Below are 17,594 nucleotides of genomic sequence, written 5' to 3'. Positions count from 1 at the left end.
GTCCTGCTTCCAGAGCCAGGATTTTTGTAGTTGTTGTTTGGATATATCATGAGAATGAAGACGAGAATTTCCATTATGAGTTGTAGTAATTGTGGATAAGCACTGCATGCTCCGTTACGCTGAATGGCATAGGAGCATATTTCTATCATGTGCCATGTTATTGATGATTATTAATCATGCCTTGATAGTGAATAATGCTAACTTTGATTGCCTTATTTGCTGTCAGATTTGTATTTATTTGCCTAGCACAAAATTATGTCAAAGTGTGTATAGCCTATATATATGATATTCTTGCAAAACTTATATGTACCACAATTTGTATAGCATACATTGAGCATAGACATCTTATTTTACGCCAATTTTCATTAAATGCTCTAAAAACATAATATCACAGTCTTCCTTTGCAATAATGTATTGGTACAATAATTATCGGTATGCATATCTTATTTTACTTTTAATAACATACATGTATAACAAAAAAAAATAGAGAGAGAGGGAGGGAGAGAGGATGAGACAGACCAACACAAACGCACATATGCACACACACACGCACATATGCACACACACACACAATTATATATATATAATATATAAATTTAAGGATGCACGTATTTAAAGGGTGTGTACAGTTCTGGTCGAGGTGAAGATTTAGCTTTTAACGTTTTGCGAGATATTCAAAAACTACTCTATGAGATGTCAAAGAGCATGCAGTTCTAAGGGTATCAAAAGTTTATTCGATGAAAATTGGTTTTGAAATGGCTGAGATATCCAAAAACGAGGTGAAACAAAAATATCCCAATAAAGTTGGGGCATGTGGCCTTTTATTATCACTTTTTTGGATATCTCAGCCATTTGAAAACCAATTTCATCAAATAAACGTTGAATCCTTCTTAAATTACATGCTCTTTCATATTTCATAAGAGGCTTTTCATTATCTCACTTATGAATGTTCAAAACATGAATTTCTACCTCAACCAGTACTGTAGAGTCCCTTTAAGGTGAGGTGATGATGTAATCGCCCATAGTGTTCCTCTTAGTGTTGAATATATTCCCTAATTCAGCATTACAGTAACACCACAATAATGATACAGTCAATGTCCTCTGAGACTGACCTTGTGAATAAAGAAACAAACATCAGAGAATAATATTGTGGGCAGACGCAGATTTTCATCACTGGTAAACCAATGTACTGCTGTGATTATGAGATGGAAGTCACATGCAGTATGCCAGTTCGCAGTTCCACCCAGCGCATGAGCAGAAAAAAGTTCAATCGTTCAAACAGGCATGTTGGTTTTAAGTTCACTTGGATGAGCATTTGTGATGTACTTATTATCTAGTTAATCCCTATAAATACTGCTTGCCAGCACATCCACCTTGACAACAAAAGTGGTATTTATAGCAATATCCAAGGAAAACGATTTTTAATACCGTCAATACAAACGAAGGAAATTGATGCTTTCCCAACAATACGGATCATTCAGGCCATCTGGTCTACCCAAGTTCATTTTTTGCTTGTTAGGCAGGATAAATGAAATAATCCTATAAATTGTAAATTGTTAGGTAAAGCTTGCGCATTATGTTGCTCTGAAAACGAGTGAAGTGCTCCTAACCGACTGAGAAAAAAGAGAAGAAAGGTCATTAGTAAATGTTGTACCAATGTGCCCATGAGCTAACTGCAAACTGGCTTATATGTACCCAGGTAATATTCAAATCCATGGATTTTTTTTTTTCTTGAGGGCGGGGGAACCCTCGCAATAGATTATTCAGCCCTGGAATCTAGTTGGATGAATCCGACTTCAGAACATTAACTTCTGGCGGTCATAACTGGGGGCTTCCAAGAAGACCAAAAGCACTTTCAAAGGGCTATGCAATGAGCCAGGTGCGTTGCTATGTCAGTACATGAATTTGAATTATCTTCTGTTAGGCATACTCGAAGCCCCCAGTTAAAAATTACCATAAAAAAAAAACAAAAACAAAACAAAAACAAAACAAAACAAAACAAAACAAAACAGTACCCAAACCGAATTGGTCTCTATTATGTCAGGCAAACCTCGAGCCAATCAGTGTTATTGACAAGTCTGAATTCGGGACTAGAACAATGCATTTTTTTTTTAATTGTGTAAGTTGTTATACGCAAATTTGAATAAAATATATCAGAGATTATCACAATCAGGAAAGCTTTTCAAACTTCGTAGAGGGAGGAAGAAGATATCGCATTTCATACTTATGCGGTGTCTCAATTCGCAACCTTATTTAGCATCGATACCTTTAGTTTAATCACTAACATACAGATTTTATATTCCATTTGATATAAAAAAAGAAATACGGGTAACACATCAGTCATTTTGAGACAAATTGCACAAAGCTATAAGGACACATCAATGATGTGTTATTATGAGGAATCTACAAAAAAGCATAGCTTGTAATATGGGATGTATCATATTGTATTATAATATAATACTTTGTACATTTCGTATAAAACTTTATCATATTCAAATATAATTTATATGCATATTGTATTCTTGAATGTTTCGTCATTTTTCGTCATTGAGATATGAATTGTAGTTAACGCCGAGATGTATCATATCTTTTGAATCTACATCCCATATTACAAGCTATGCTTTTTTGTAGATTCCTCATAATAACACATCATTGATGTGTCCTTATACCTTTGTGCAATTTGTCTCAAAATGACTGTTGTGTTACCCGTATTTCTCTTTTTTTATATCAAATGGAATATAAAATCTGTATGAAATATGGAATATTTCCAGGTATTAAAAAAGATAACAGACTTAGTACACATGGAGGAGGGAAAATTGTCTCAAAATGCAACCAAAAGAGTACATCGAATCGTTCAATTTAAATTCAAAATACTAACTTCAAAACTCCGTTGTTAGGGAGGGGGAAATTACTCCATCTCACCCCAGTTCACATCTTTAGGCTTTCAACGTGGAACAATAATTAAGGGGTGACTGATACCATAATTTAGCCATTCGCATCTACCCCGAATATTATTTTGATTACTAGATTTTTTCCCAAAGTGCTTTACATTTAAGAATGTTTATCAGAGCAGCCCCCTCCAGTCAAGATCAAAAGTACCCCCCCCCCCCCGTCCCGCAGTGGGGCTATATACAAAATACGTTCCGCGGCGCTTATGAAACTCCGTGTGTATACTCCTTTCCACACAGTCATGTCCAGAACGTCTTCGCATGCAGAGACGTACGCAACTATATCGGTAAGTCCTTATTGCTACATCAAAACTACAGGAACCTGTGAGTCATTGTAGTCATTGTATCCACGCTGGACATTCCATTAAAACACTCCTTGTACAACGTGATGTGTGGGAGACTGAGAAAGCTTCTCGCTTGAGAGTGATGACTTTGGTTCGCTTTGAACAACACGTGCCTACTTAACTATACCACCTTGGAACGGGTATGTATATCTTTGCATTGGAATGTGTACATCTTGCATGGTGTCAGCACCGTTCCAGCAAATGCATGGGGATACGCTGGAGCGGATATAACACACACTCATCTAGAGAGTAACCAGTTTGTTTGTGCGCCTTATTGGCACAGAAGCACCGATAAGTGATAATAAAAGGTTACTAATCGCATCGGACTTGTCGGAAAGCTTTGTATTTCGATGCCCTCGTTGTCCGCTCCAGTAGTTTCACTGTCAATTCGCGTCATTTTCCTTGAATTAGGATCTAAAAGGTTCAGAATAGTAGCCCATCTTGCCACTGGTCTCCCCCTTCAGAATCAATAAGTTTTTAGTTTCTTTGTTTATTTTGGGGGTGTTTACTTTTTGTGTGTGACTTTGGGGCCCAAATTTTGTTTTGTGTCTTATTCCACATGATATACATGCAACGCAGGCGCACTAAACTTACAGTAGGTTACACGTTTGTGTAGCCTCTTAGTCTTCAACGTTTCCTAAATACAATATTTATATAAACGGGTCCATTTTTTCTGCATCTGAAATAGCTAAGCTCGAGGGTGCTTCCCCGTTTTCAAGATTATGAAATGATACGTGGTCGGAATTGTTGGTGTGTTGTTGTTTGTTTTTCTTTTTTGTTATGGAGATATATTAGGTGTTTTTTTTTTTCTCTGACGGTTCCCAGTCAGTGCAGTTGTGGTGACATAAATTTAATACAGTGCACGATGGATTACGTATAGGAAACAGACATGCAACATTAACACCAGTTACAGGGCTCCACGTTTAAAGATTGTTTTATTCTGTCAAGACTGCATTTAGTGCGTTCAGTTTCATAGTAGTTGATATTGTCACCACTTTTGAAAAGATGTCACTGTGGTTTAAAGTATCACGATATTGAAATGTGAGGAGGTCAATCTGGTATTCATTTGTAAATATGATTTAAAAAGTGATTTTTTTTTTTTGTGTAGCTATAATAATAGGCCTATAACTCACGAGTTCCAGACTTCGACGTTTTTACAAATGTATCGATACATGCTGTTGTAATTATTCTTTATGTCATTCTGTTTCCATTATGTATCATAACGTGAACATTCTCCATGTTTGTTTTGTTTCAAAATGTAGAAATAGAGCAAAGCAAAATTATCATCAGCCCAGCCGCCGCTAGCCAGACACCATGTCGACTAAGAAGGGTCTGTTGGAAAGACTGGCCGCTGGTCCGGTGATAGGAGACGGCAGCATGTTAATGACTATGGAGAAGCGGGGTTACGCCGTGGCTGGTGCCTGGACGCCCGAGGCTGTTATCCAGCATCCCGATGCTGGTGAGTCTACGTCTATTCCACAGTGTTCACTAGGAAAGAAAAAGATTTCGTTTTCACAGTTATCTTGAATAATTTGTGCGAAAAACAACGACGCAAATGCTACGAATATTCTCCACTGTCATCATCAAAGTTTATTTTCATTGATTATGATGTAGAAAGACTAATCATTGCTATGACAAGATTTTGAAAAACAAGAAGAAAGGATGGATGTATGTGAGGAGGAATAAGGCAAGAGCAGAGAACCAAGAATGGTAATGAAAGTTTATCAGAATAGTTGAAGTAGTAATAGCAAGACTATAGAGAATGTGGTCATTATTATTATGTACAAGAAAACGAAAAAAAAAAAAAAACCGATGGAAAGAAGAAGAAAAAGAAGAAGAAGAAAAGGCAAGACCAATCGTTAGGGATAATTTTAACAAAATAAACGAGAGAGTAAATAAAGACAGAAAATACCTTAACTCGAAAAGATCATCTACCATCCTACCTTCAGTAAAACAACTTCATCGCGAGTTTCTGAGGGCTGAGCCGACGTCCTGCAAACGTTTACATTCTACGCATCAGAAGATTCCATCGAGGGCAAAAATTCGTCAGCCTCCGTTGAGGATACACTTCTGAACGTAACCATGATATCTTCAACCCCTTTTCTCAGAGTTTAGCGGTTGAAATAAATACGTAGCACATCCAAACAAAGCAAGCCATTTGAATAACTTTGTCTCCAGAGATGTCGTGATGCCTAAGATATTATATAGTCGGAATTATTCAAACTATGCTAAAGGAAATAAAAGTTGGGGGCATTCTGGCAATGTCCAGTAACTTGATATTCAATGTTCATAATTATGCTGGAAGTTCAGATTACAAAGCAAACTGCGATTGCTTGCATAGAGGACAGTCAGGGCATATGTTTGCAGAGAAACAACAACAACGACGACGGTGATGATGATTATGATGCTATAATGATAATGATGATAATATTAATGGTAGTAGTAATAGTTATAATAATAATGATGATGATAATAATAAAATAATAATAGTAATAACAATAAATAACAATAATAATAACAATAATAATATTAATAATAGTAGTAGTATCAATACTAGTATTAGTAGTAAAAAGCATCGCTTGATCTAGGAAATAGACTTTGCAACAATTTTGCGTAGACCACACAAGTTTGACGAGATGCTTATTAGCCGTAATTCGTTTGTGAAATCATGTTTTTACTGAAATCATCTTGATGTAAAACGGGAGTGTCTGTATTTCAAGCAATATCAACTTCATTATAAGGGAATCTGTCTTCATGCTTTGTTGTAGTGGGAGGAGCTGAACGAGCGGGCCTGCGATCTAGCGAGAGAGGTGGCTGATGAGGGAGACGCCCTGGTGGCAGGCAGCATGGGTCCCGTGGTCGCCTACGAAGTCGGGAAGGGAAAGGATGTCGTCCAGAATCAGTTTCGACAGCAGTGTGATGTCTTCAGTCGCAAGAAAGTCGACTTCCTCGTAGGAGAGGTAGTAACGTTGTCGTCTTATGTTTAATTTTGGCTAGCCATTTGGCTGACGTTTCATGCTTTATTCGCATTGTATGTACATTGTACTTATTTTTAGCTCTTGACCTTTAGTCGTTGGACGTATACATGTGTTAGATGAGCATAATGCTCATGAATATCATCTGCGAGCTGATCGAGGTACATGTGTGATTTATTTGCAGATTAGATTCGTAGCAAATATTTGGATGGTTAAAGACCTTACTCAAATCAAAATTAGCTATTCGTATCATCACTGTTGTACTGCGCTTTCTACACCATGCAAAATTCCGTGAGCGAAAGCCATTGCATATTCCTTTTTTATTCACTCTGTTCAGTTCTTCAGTTACACGGAAGAAGCCGAGTGGGCATTGAAGTGATGAAGACTTACGGCCTACCCGTAGTGTGTATGATGAGGATTTGTATAGCTGGTGATGAGATGGGCGTGAAGCCAGCCGACTCAGCCGTCAGACTGGCGAAGGCAGGTCCGTGAGCCTGCGCGGATATCGATTGCGACGTAACAATCCAACCTTTTTCCAGAAAAGTTCTCCTTTTTCATTTTTTTTTAAAGCTGCGCTTCTTCATGTATGTTTATGATTATGCGTGTGTTTGTGTGCGTGTGTATGTGTGTGCATGCGTGTGTTAACACCAACTTTTAGGATGAAGTCGACAGCACAAAGTAAGATTTATAACATACTCAACTTTGAATCACCTGTTGTTAAGTAACCCTGAGAAAACGTGCGGCCATATGATGGTAAAGCATCTATACGTTCGTACCTAAAATGATTGCCAACAACACGATGATTCCATTCATTTTTATATTCCCTTTTCTACAGAACATTACAGGATATAAACCCGATAAGCTTGAATAGGAAAATACAGTAATTCAAAAGAGGACAAACATTACAGATCAGACAGGACAGAAAAAAAACCAGCAAACAAATATACCGAACAAAAAACACTAATTTGCAAAAGTACAGCAACATGACATGGGTCTGTAAATCACTAATTGTACTTTAATTTACCTACATAAGTACCATAAATACCAACAGCTTGATAATGGGCATATTTTGAGAAAAAAAAATCACAATATTACTTCAGGAAGTACCGCATCAAGTGTTAATCTATATATATTTATTCTTAGGAGCGGACGTCATAGGAGTGAACTGCTGCTACGATCCCAATATTGCACTTGAGACAATTGCTATGATGAAAGAAGGTCTTCAAGCCTCCAAACAGAGGGCGCACCTCATCTTACAGCCCGTAGGATTCCACACTCAGGAAATCGCAGGAGAGCCAATCGGATACACCGAGCTTCCAGAGTTTCCTTATGGTTAGTAACTCAACGCCATTGTCCAATTTGGACGCGTCAGAACTTGCCGCCCACCAGAATCAGTATCAAAAAACAAAGCAAAGCAAAACAAAACAAAACAAAAAAGGAACGTCCCACTATTTTTCACATTTCACTATCTATTATCGATTCTCGTTTGTTTTTTACGTAACTTCATGTAAAAAAAAAGTGAGGGAACATCACCTTCTTACGTTGATAGTAGACTTTCCTGGCACTGATTTAATGTTTACCAGCCTCTATGAATAATTGCGGTTTGGTATAGGAGTGACGATAGTGATAGGTCTAGTGTACAGTGCTGTTTTCCTCACGATTCCTTCTTTTTGAAAATATGGCTCATTGGCTAAAAAATTATCAACTACTCAGTTCCAATGTGATGCTTTTGTTTTCCATGTGTACCATGCTAATTTGCAGTTGTCTTATCTCTCTCTTTGTCTTGTACGATACAATAATGTGCTCATCTTACAATGCAACATCAGCGATGGAGCCCCGTGTTCTCACACGGATCGACGCGCACAAGTTTGCTCGCGCAGCGTACGAGCTCGGAGTTCGGTACGTCGGTGGATGTTGCGGATTTGAACCCCATCATATTAGGGCCATATCTGATGAGGTATAATGTCCGCTAGGCGGAAAAACAAAGTGCAGTTTAATATAAATCAGTACATGCTATATAGTTGATCCTTGGTTGATATTTCTTGGTTAAGTTTTATTACACTGTAGTACATTGTATACTCCTCGTGTACATTTTTACTTCAAATCAGTGGTAAACTACCATCATGCTGAATATTATCATCAACAATCAAAACGTGTACCTAAAGTTTCATTTTCAATGGTAAATTTCCTTGTTCTAAGAATGAAAGTGTAAAAGTTGAATTTTCTGCAGTGAAATGTTCCTGTCGTTTTTGCTTCCAAAATTTCACATATATAGTTGAAAGAAGAACGAGGCCGTGGAGTTTTTGGGATCGATAAATCGGGATTTCCTCAGAGTTTGAATAGAAGTTTCGTTGCAACTCTGCGGAAGAGGTACGTGCACGCTCAATTCAATACAAGTTTGCGGTATACAATTTTTAATACGTAATATTTCATCTGTCAGTGGGTGGACTGCAATGATTTAAAGCAAATTAGTAAATGAACTGAAATGGTATTTCCTTTTACTTGTGTAAGAGATATTTGGAAGAGTGTAATTCAATTCATTCTAAATCATATGCGCTTTCATGAGTTGTATAATGTATTACACTGTACCACCTTAGGCAGTCAACAGAACATAGCGATAGTTACAGCAAAGGCTGAACAGCTAATTGCTTACTGAAACACGGAAAAGAAGATACTCAATGTGAAAACAAATGAATTTAAAAAAAAGGTGGGTGATAGTTCACACCCACGAACAATAAACACAGTGAATTAAAACCCTAAAAGAGGCAAGTGAAGAAGGGAAATGACGCAGGAAGAGTGTAAGGAAGGCAAATGAGACAGTCGCAGAGCTATTACCAATGATCTGGAAGTGAGGGGTAGGGGTTACAGCTGCCCCTGTCTCCTACCCCCCCCCCCTCCATTAGTGCAATCTCAACTTCTATTCCAGCTCACCACTGCCCTTCGACTGTCACTAAGTATTTACCACACTCCCATGTTGCTATATTTTATCACTGTCTCATTTTGCCACTGTCACTACTTTGTATTTGCCACACCCCTCCCCCTTGTTTATACTCTCCCGTAGCTGTCTAGCTGCCCTGACTGGTCTTCTATCACCAAATAACTCTTTTCAAGGACTACATAGTTGCTACCATCAACCTCACTTCCTCATTTGCATCACCATGCAAAATAGTTAATGGGTACACTGTATTAGTTTTCTTGAATTTGTCTTCCTCTGCACATGATGGACCCTACCACAAATTTAGGGTCCATGCTCTGTATGTTTGTAAGGTCGCGACTGCAGATCTGCAATTTTTAAACAAAATTAATACACTATGTCGGAAAAGGGGACCAGCGTGAATCTTCACCCCTGCTTAATAATATCTTGCCTTCATTCAACGTGTCTTGTTTCATTTTGTTTTTGTCACAGAGCATCGAGAGACTATTGGATGAACCTGAAGCCCTCTGCTGGAAGAGATTGGATTATGAAACGAGCAGAACTGAGACCAAAAAGTAGCGATAGCAAATCTTCATGAGACAACAGTTACTTATGTTTTCATCACAATGTTTGAATTTTGTATTCCTATTCTGACCTAATGGTGTAAAGGGTAATGTTCATTTCCTTTACATTACTGCTTTATATAGACATGAACCATAGGCTACTTTGTAAGGCGTTCTTCAACTTGTGGCTATTTTCCATGAACTTGAATACCTATATCTTTTTCATTTTATTTTGTATACGTACTACAGTGTACAATCAATCATGTACCAAGATATTTGAAAACCGCTATAGTCCTTGCTTTAGGGAAGAAAAGACGGATTTCTTAAGAAAAAAAACACACTTTTTATCAGGTTATGCACAGTATGTTGATAGTATATGTTATGAAATGTGCATATACGGAGTAAGTGATAAAAGAGTGATCTACCTCTGAGAACGTTCTGAAAAGTCTGTGAAGCATAATATATGCAGAATCTTGGACAGTGATTCTTTTTAAATCGAATGGAAAAGCAAACAAACAGACAGAACGCTTGCGTCGGTTTGCCAACGTACATACAGATATTTCTCTTAGTGTAAACATAATATGAAAAGAGAATGAGTATGGAGTATCTTAGAGACAGAGATAATGATGACCTTGTATGGTGCAATTTTCAATGTGGAACAAGGCTGTCAAAGCCTTAAGTGTAATAATCACATTGATGATTGTTTCAAAGGTATTTAGCCCACATTTGCAAACCCACGAAAATCAAAACTGCATAAAACAGGTCCAATATGACTTCAAGTACAAGTTAAAACAGTAACATACCTCACCTGTTGCTCATACCATTCGATAAAAGAGAGAAAATCATCGTTTTAAAATCAATTTTCAAACCGGGTCAACCCGACCCAAAATCGAATTACGAGCGCGGGCTAGCTACGTACATGTAACTTACACATGTATCGCATGCATGTAGTACGTACGTGGACCGGAGTTAGCGAGCGTTATACGCATGCATACGGTGCATTTTCATTTATTTTTATGAAAGTAATGGACTAATTGGAACGAAATTTTTTGCACAGGTGTTACTGCAATCATACCCAAACTCCATGCTAACTATGAGACCAATTGCTGCAGGTTTACAAATGTGGGCTAATACCTTTCAAAGTGGCAGGATACGGGGAAAGAGCTTGGAGAACGGACACACACACATACATGTAGTCTATACAAACACAGGTATATGTAAAAGCAATGTATTATAATCCCGTTATAGCGGACACGGTTTTTACGAAATTTGCAGTCATAATGAAATGAAGATTCAGGTACCAAAATTATCATCTGTATCATACTTTATTCGTTAGGTTATAACGAAATTTCGATAAAACGAAAAAGTTAAACTGCCGGTCTCGATAATATCATTATAACGATAGTCGGCTATATTAATATTGTTTCATCATTACCCAAAACAACACTTCATACATTGATTTCACTGCATGTGTATCATAATGTATTAGGTTAGAGAATAAATTTCAGACAAGATAGTCCTTGATTTGAAAGTGTTCTTCTTTTAAGACTTTCAAAGTTTCAAAGTTATACTCCAGGAGCGGCAAATTAGAGCATCTTGACCAATAATCACATTACTGCCTTAACAATTCTACCATAAAAAGTATATTGCCATGCATGCATATCACGTATGGATGTTGTTCAAAAGAAGAAGAAGAAGAAGAAGAAGACGAAGAAAACATGAACACCAAAGTGTACGTTGCGTAATAGCATGCAATGAGTCTAACATCATGATAGCATTTACATTTAAACGTAAAATTAGTAGCAATTTAAGTCTCATATTTTGGAATATAGGGTATACAGCGGCTCACACTGATACCCAGTCAACTCGAGGTAACCTCCGGAGGACACATTGACAACATTGTTACCTCGCGTCTGTTAAAAACCCAGTAGCGTGGGGACACAATGGAGTGGTAAAGCAGGCCCTGATCGGATATCCACGTAATACACGTACATGTAGTGTTTGAGAGCCCCGTAACGAATTGTGTACACTGAACTTTATCACTGATCTCTATGGGGGTACACGCACACAGCGGAAAATTCTCTTCTACAGTCGGCCGTTGCCGATGCCGATGAACGCGTACACTTCGATGCACAATCATAATTATTCTCTAACAATTAAGTGACTGATTGTGGTTTTTAAAATGTACCAGGTGGGGCAGGGAATGAAGATCTATTCAGTAGGTATTGAATATTTTAAGAAATTAAAGGAAACCAAAACCCAAACAGCAATATGGATTGAGTGAAAGCAGCAACATTAGTAGAACACATCAGTGAAAATTTGAGGAAAATCAGACAATCGATGCAAAAGTTATGAATTTTTAAAGTTTTGGTGTTGGAACAGCTGGATGAGGAGACTACTGGAGATTATGACGTATGTGTGGACAACAATATAAAGAAAATAATAAAGTGAATTCCACAAAAATTCATTTTTCATGAAAATTACACTCCATCAACTTGATACTTACATACGTTATGGGTAGCAATTATTCCCCCTGCTTTCTGAAGGTAGTTAGTCATAGTGGACTTTCATTATGCTAGAAAAGTGAAAAGTCTTTGTGGAATTTTCTTAATATTTTCTTTATATTGTTGTCCACACATACGTCATAATCTCTAGTAGTCTCCTCATCCAGCAGTTCCAACACCAAAACTGTAAAAATTCCCAACTTTTGCATTGATTGTCCGATTTTCCTCAAACTTTCACTGATGTGTTCTATACTAATGTTGCTGCTTTCACTCAATCCACATTTCTCTTTGGGTTTTGGTTTCCTTTAAGACGCAGCACAGTGGATAGCCCCCGCTAGCCTCTGGAGAACCTCGAGGGAAATCATACCTTACCGTCCATAGTCAGGGTAGACTCTGGGTAGCCTCCGGAGGACACTCAGTGAAGCTGTCAGCCAGGACGTTCTCGAGGTAAATCCTACCCGGGAAAGTATCATGACGTCACTGAAATGTTGCTGCGGCCAGCGTGCGCGCATTGTACGTTACAAATCGAACGGCATCCTAGCTGGTATCATAAAGTATGGGCTGTAGAATCTCTGCAATCTGATTGGTCAATTATCATTCATTGATTTTACTGATATATACACACTGAACCATGCTTCCGGTAAAATCCGAACACATGGCTCAAGCCTTTGTATAGTGTTGTAGGTGTACCGGATGCATTTTTTTTTTTTTTTTTTGGGGGGGGGGTTGAATTTAATAAATTTACGGGCCCCTTTCATAAAACGAATGATGCACAAGCCTATTTCATAGATCGACGAGAATTGGAAACAGTCTAAAACCCACTAGCGTACAGAGAGTGGGTGTAAACGTTCTAAAAAGTTGAACTCAATCCTCACCCATCCAATCTGTCCTGTGCATTGTATGATAAGTATATACAATGTACTACATCCCCTTTTTTATTTGGATAGTACGTTAGTACATGTTCGGAATGTGCACTGCAGTATCCCCATGCTACTGCAATGTGCAAAAGATGTGGTATGCGATGATGATACACATTTTCCGCGTACCCATTTAGTAACGAACTGTCCAGGGACGACTGATTTCCCTATAGCAATAATACACTCATTAATCCGCACAACAGTCCCACTCTACCCCTCCCTCCGCTTCTTTCCTCTACAAATGGACCTGCTGAATTTTTACGTTTGTCCAGTTCTCACGTTCAGATTACGACGTATTGATAATTTTTATCGTGTAAAGAAATACAATCCCTTTGTATAATGTATGTATTACTTTCTAAAAAAATCGAGTGAAAATATTCACTCTTGAAGGAGTGAATACAAATAAGAGTGAATTTAGAGTGAAAATGGAGTGAATTTTGAGTGAAAATGTTCATTTTCACTCGTGATCTGAGTGATCTCAGGAATCACTCCAAAATCTTCGAGTGATCCCTGAGGTCACTCCAAAATGAGTGAAAATGAACATTTTCACTCAAAATTCACTCCAATTTCACTCTAAATTCATTCTTTTTTGTATTCACTCCTTTAAGAGCGAATATTTTCACTCGATTTTTTTTTAATAGAGAGTATATGTACTTGTGGAAGCTGTATAAATTAAAGCATCAATGCTTTTTGTTTTGATTTGCTTTTTTTTTACAAATGCAAGAAATTATAACGAAACAAAATATTTTGATTCTTTATATTTTCAAACGAATACTTACTTCTTTAATGCGTCACCCGTCGGTTTCAGGAGTACAAAGTAATTTCCTCATTTCAGTGTATCAATTTTAGAGTGGCATTACGTGTAGTTCATTAGAGAAATTATCAAAGATTTTGCAGACCAGAGAGGAAGCCGCTACAGTGATAAGAAGAAAATTTTCTCTGGCATAAAGGCGTGATTCTCTAAATTCATTATAGTTGAATTTCACAAGAAAATCATGTGGACAGAGTAGCTAGGCTTTGTTTTGCTTACGTCATTGTAAGCACTCTGCAGAACTGCTTGGAGCTAGAAAACAGTGCAAAGCCTATATATTGAATAAGTGCGGACCGTACAGTTTTAATCCGAACTAAATACGGATTTATAGGCATACATGCCGAGCTTGATATATACCAGCTTTGAGTGTGTACATTGTACGTGTTTATATTTGCATCCACAGTTGTCATGGTCGTTGGAGTCGAATTAAAGAAAAAAAATAATAACAACAAATATTTCTGTTCAATAAAAGAATAGGCTACACTAGCTGCAGTTCGTGTCTTGCTAGGTACTAAAAAACAAAAACAAAAACGTAAAACGACATTCTTTTATCTGAGATCTATCTTAGTGTTGCATAATACAGCCTACATCATGCCGCTTTCCAGAACTAGAAAAAGGTCATTCAGATTATCGAAGTCTTTGTGGTGTTCATAGTGTCCATGGTTGCTAGAAGTTATGTGATAGGCACGTCGAAAACGCCTATCATAACGGCACAATCCTGTATGCCCCTCGATCCGAGCATTAAACTCACAGCCAAGTGACAGCAGGTAAGCGAGATAATAGCTGATTACGAAACATTTGTTTCTCTTGCGGGCTTAAGGCTGTCATTTTGACATTACTTAAGTTTCAACTTTCATTATAGCCTTGCACCTGTATAGAGCATGTATAGTAGTTTTATTTTGTTTTATGCATGCAGAGTATGATTGCATATATGCGAAGCGTCGAGGTACGTATGTCTACACTAAGCAAAAAAAGAAAGTAAAAACTTTTTCGAATTCAAAACTTTCATAGAAGATTTTGATGAAAATCAATGTATTATACACCATATTAAAGGTAAGTTAATTGGCTATTAATCTAGAGTGTCAATATTAAGAGGAACTTTACGCATGAGTGAACACATTTGTTTTTGTCCTCCAAGGCACAAAAGTAAAAATTTAAAAAATTTACATATATATTATTGTCTTTCATTTGCAAATGCCCTTTAAGATAACAATGATAACAAAAGACCAGTTTAACACAGTGAGAGACATAAATGATTGAACAATAGCAAAAAAAAAGTTTACGTTCTCTTTATCTCTTTATAACGTCAAACAAAATCAAAGTGGGAAACTTAAGGATGGAAAATCAGAATTTTCTCTCTACTCAAACTTCAAATGACATAGGGAGTAAGAGCACAAAGATGATTAAATGAACAGAATATTTTTATTTCATTCATGCATTTGAGTAATTCAAGAATCTATGAGACAAATTGAAGAACCAAATACACTGTATAATCAACAATTTCCCTAATTTGAGAAATCAGTTCAAAATGATACAATTTTTCTTAATGTTGCTTCTTTTCTCATTTCATCTGAATTTGGATTCGACAGAATTTTCTTCATTTTCCTCCATTATTTTTAGCCTTTATTGTTCTTTAGGGCTTCAAAGACATTGTAGAGATCATAGGTATATATTTGCAACTGAATCCAAGTTCTTTATCGTGTTAAATTTGTCTTTTGTTCTTATTGTTACATTGAAAAGCATTTACGCATGAATGACAATTTGATCATTTTTGCAATTTTCATTTTTGTGCCTTGGAAGAGAAAAACAAAGGTGTTCACTCATGCGTTCAGTGTCCTTTTCTATTGACTTACCAAGTGGATAGCCAGTTAAAATTACCTTTCATTTTGGTATATCATACTTTAACATTTCGCCAAAAATTATATGAGAAATATAAACTTGAAAAAGTGTTTACTTTCTCTCTTTTTTGTTGTTGTTGAGTGTACTACGGTTGAAATGGGCACCCACCCAATGTACTATTCAATCCATACGGACGTGAACATAAAGATGTCTTGCGGTCTCACCAAGGAGACATCTCTGAGACGAGTTATGGCAGGTCCCAAAAAAATTCAAATATGAGGGAGCCGTTGCAGGATCACCTGACTTGATCTAGACAGGGTGTCAGCACGCAGATAGGTCACGTAGTTTTCAAAGTAGGTCAAACAGCGTCAAATAAAGTCGCGGAGACGTTGCGGAGACGTCTCCGCGACCTCTCACCAGTTTTCTGGTCTCCAGCAGGTCTCGGCGACGTCTCTGAGACGTCTCTGAGACATCAAGGAGACGTCGTGGAGACGTCTCAGCAGTCGCGGATATGATTAGTCTCCGCGACGTCTCCGCGACTGATGGAGACGTCTCGGAGACGTCGCGGAGACTTCGCGAAAAACCGAATATGTTTAAATTTCTTGCGGCTAAGACTAATCGGAGACTCGTAATTTTCAGGAGACGTCTCGGAGACGTCGCGGAGACGTCTCTGCAACTAGCAAAAGAATTGCGAACTAGTCGCGAACTAGTTTCAAGCCCGGTGAGATACCCCCTTTACAAAGTGCATTATTTGGTTGCATCATTCGTTGCTATGTTGGGCAAGTCTCGCGCAAGTTTCTTTCTTTCTTATGACATGAATGCGATTTGAATATATCAGTGAGGTTGTCTTGTCAAGTAAACATATTTACCTGCCTATATCATCATTAGACGTAGTGCTCACTGTCTAACATAAAATCTAGAAACACAAATTTCGTGTTATAGCCACTGGCCGCTCGCTTTTCTTTTTTACGGTTGATTTGTTGTGGGTGGGGTGGGGTGGAAGTAGGTGACCGTATAAAGTTTTAGCACGTGGTGTAGGACACAGGTAGCTGCTTAGACATGCTTGTCTGCTGAGGTTCCGTAGGCACATTCGTATTTCATGGTTGATGCCTTGTACGAAAGTACATAATACATAATGTGGGCAAGTCGAAAATGTTTAGTAGGCCCTAGTCGCACCTCTTGTCAATCCTGCTGATACGGCGTTCTTTTTATCTAGATCTACCAGTTGTCATTACAGCACATTGCTGATGATGTTGACATTGGCCCTATGTGTCAATTTTGACTACTAGTATACGTGCCAGCTAATGTGTGTGTGTGTGTGTGTGTGTAAGTGTGTGTGTGTGTGTGTGTGTGTGTGTGTAGGTGTATTTTTACTATGCCATCTTTTCCTTTCCTTGTGTTGGTGGGGGGGGGGGGGGGGGAGTAGCAAGCCAACTTGTAAGGAAATCAAAGGTCATCTGATAAGAACACCCCCTTCTACTCCTGGGCCCCATTTCATAAAAAGTTGATATGGTAGCAGCTCTTGCTGGAATGGCAATTGTCATGGTAACGACAAGAATCCAGCCTCCTGATTGGCTGTTGCTATTAGAAGTTGCCATTCCAGCAAGAGTTGCCATCCTAACATCTTCTATAAATGTTTACATTATGTGTATGACCGCCTTGTGAGTGTGTGTGTGGATGGAATGGGGACTCTAGGGCTAGCACACCCCCTTTCACACTCCCAATGTAGGACGACATGTGATTGTTTTCAAGTTTCTCTTTTTCTTATGACATGAATGC

General features: G+C 37.9%; 1 pseudogene; it reads left to right on the top strand.

Annotated features, from left to right (window-relative positions):
* Positions 1-3,200: 3,200 nt before the first annotated feature.
* LOC139709917 (betaine--homocysteine S-methyltransferase 1-like) lies at positions 3,201-9,779 on the top strand (annotated as a pseudogene).
* The last annotated feature ends 7,815 nt before the right edge of the window (positions 9,780-17,594 follow it).

The sequence above is a fragment of the Diadema antillarum genome, unplaced genomic scaffold (genome assembly GCF_040938485.1).
Source record: "Diadema antillarum isolate AM-2024a unplaced genomic scaffold, OU_Dant_1.0 seq00001481_RagTag, whole genome shotgun sequence".
Taxonomy (NCBI): domain Eukaryota; kingdom Metazoa; phylum Echinodermata; class Echinoidea; order Diadematoida; family Diadematidae; genus Diadema; species Diadema antillarum.
Note: the sequence above shows the minus strand (reverse complement) of the source record. Positions and strands in the feature narration are given on the sequence as shown.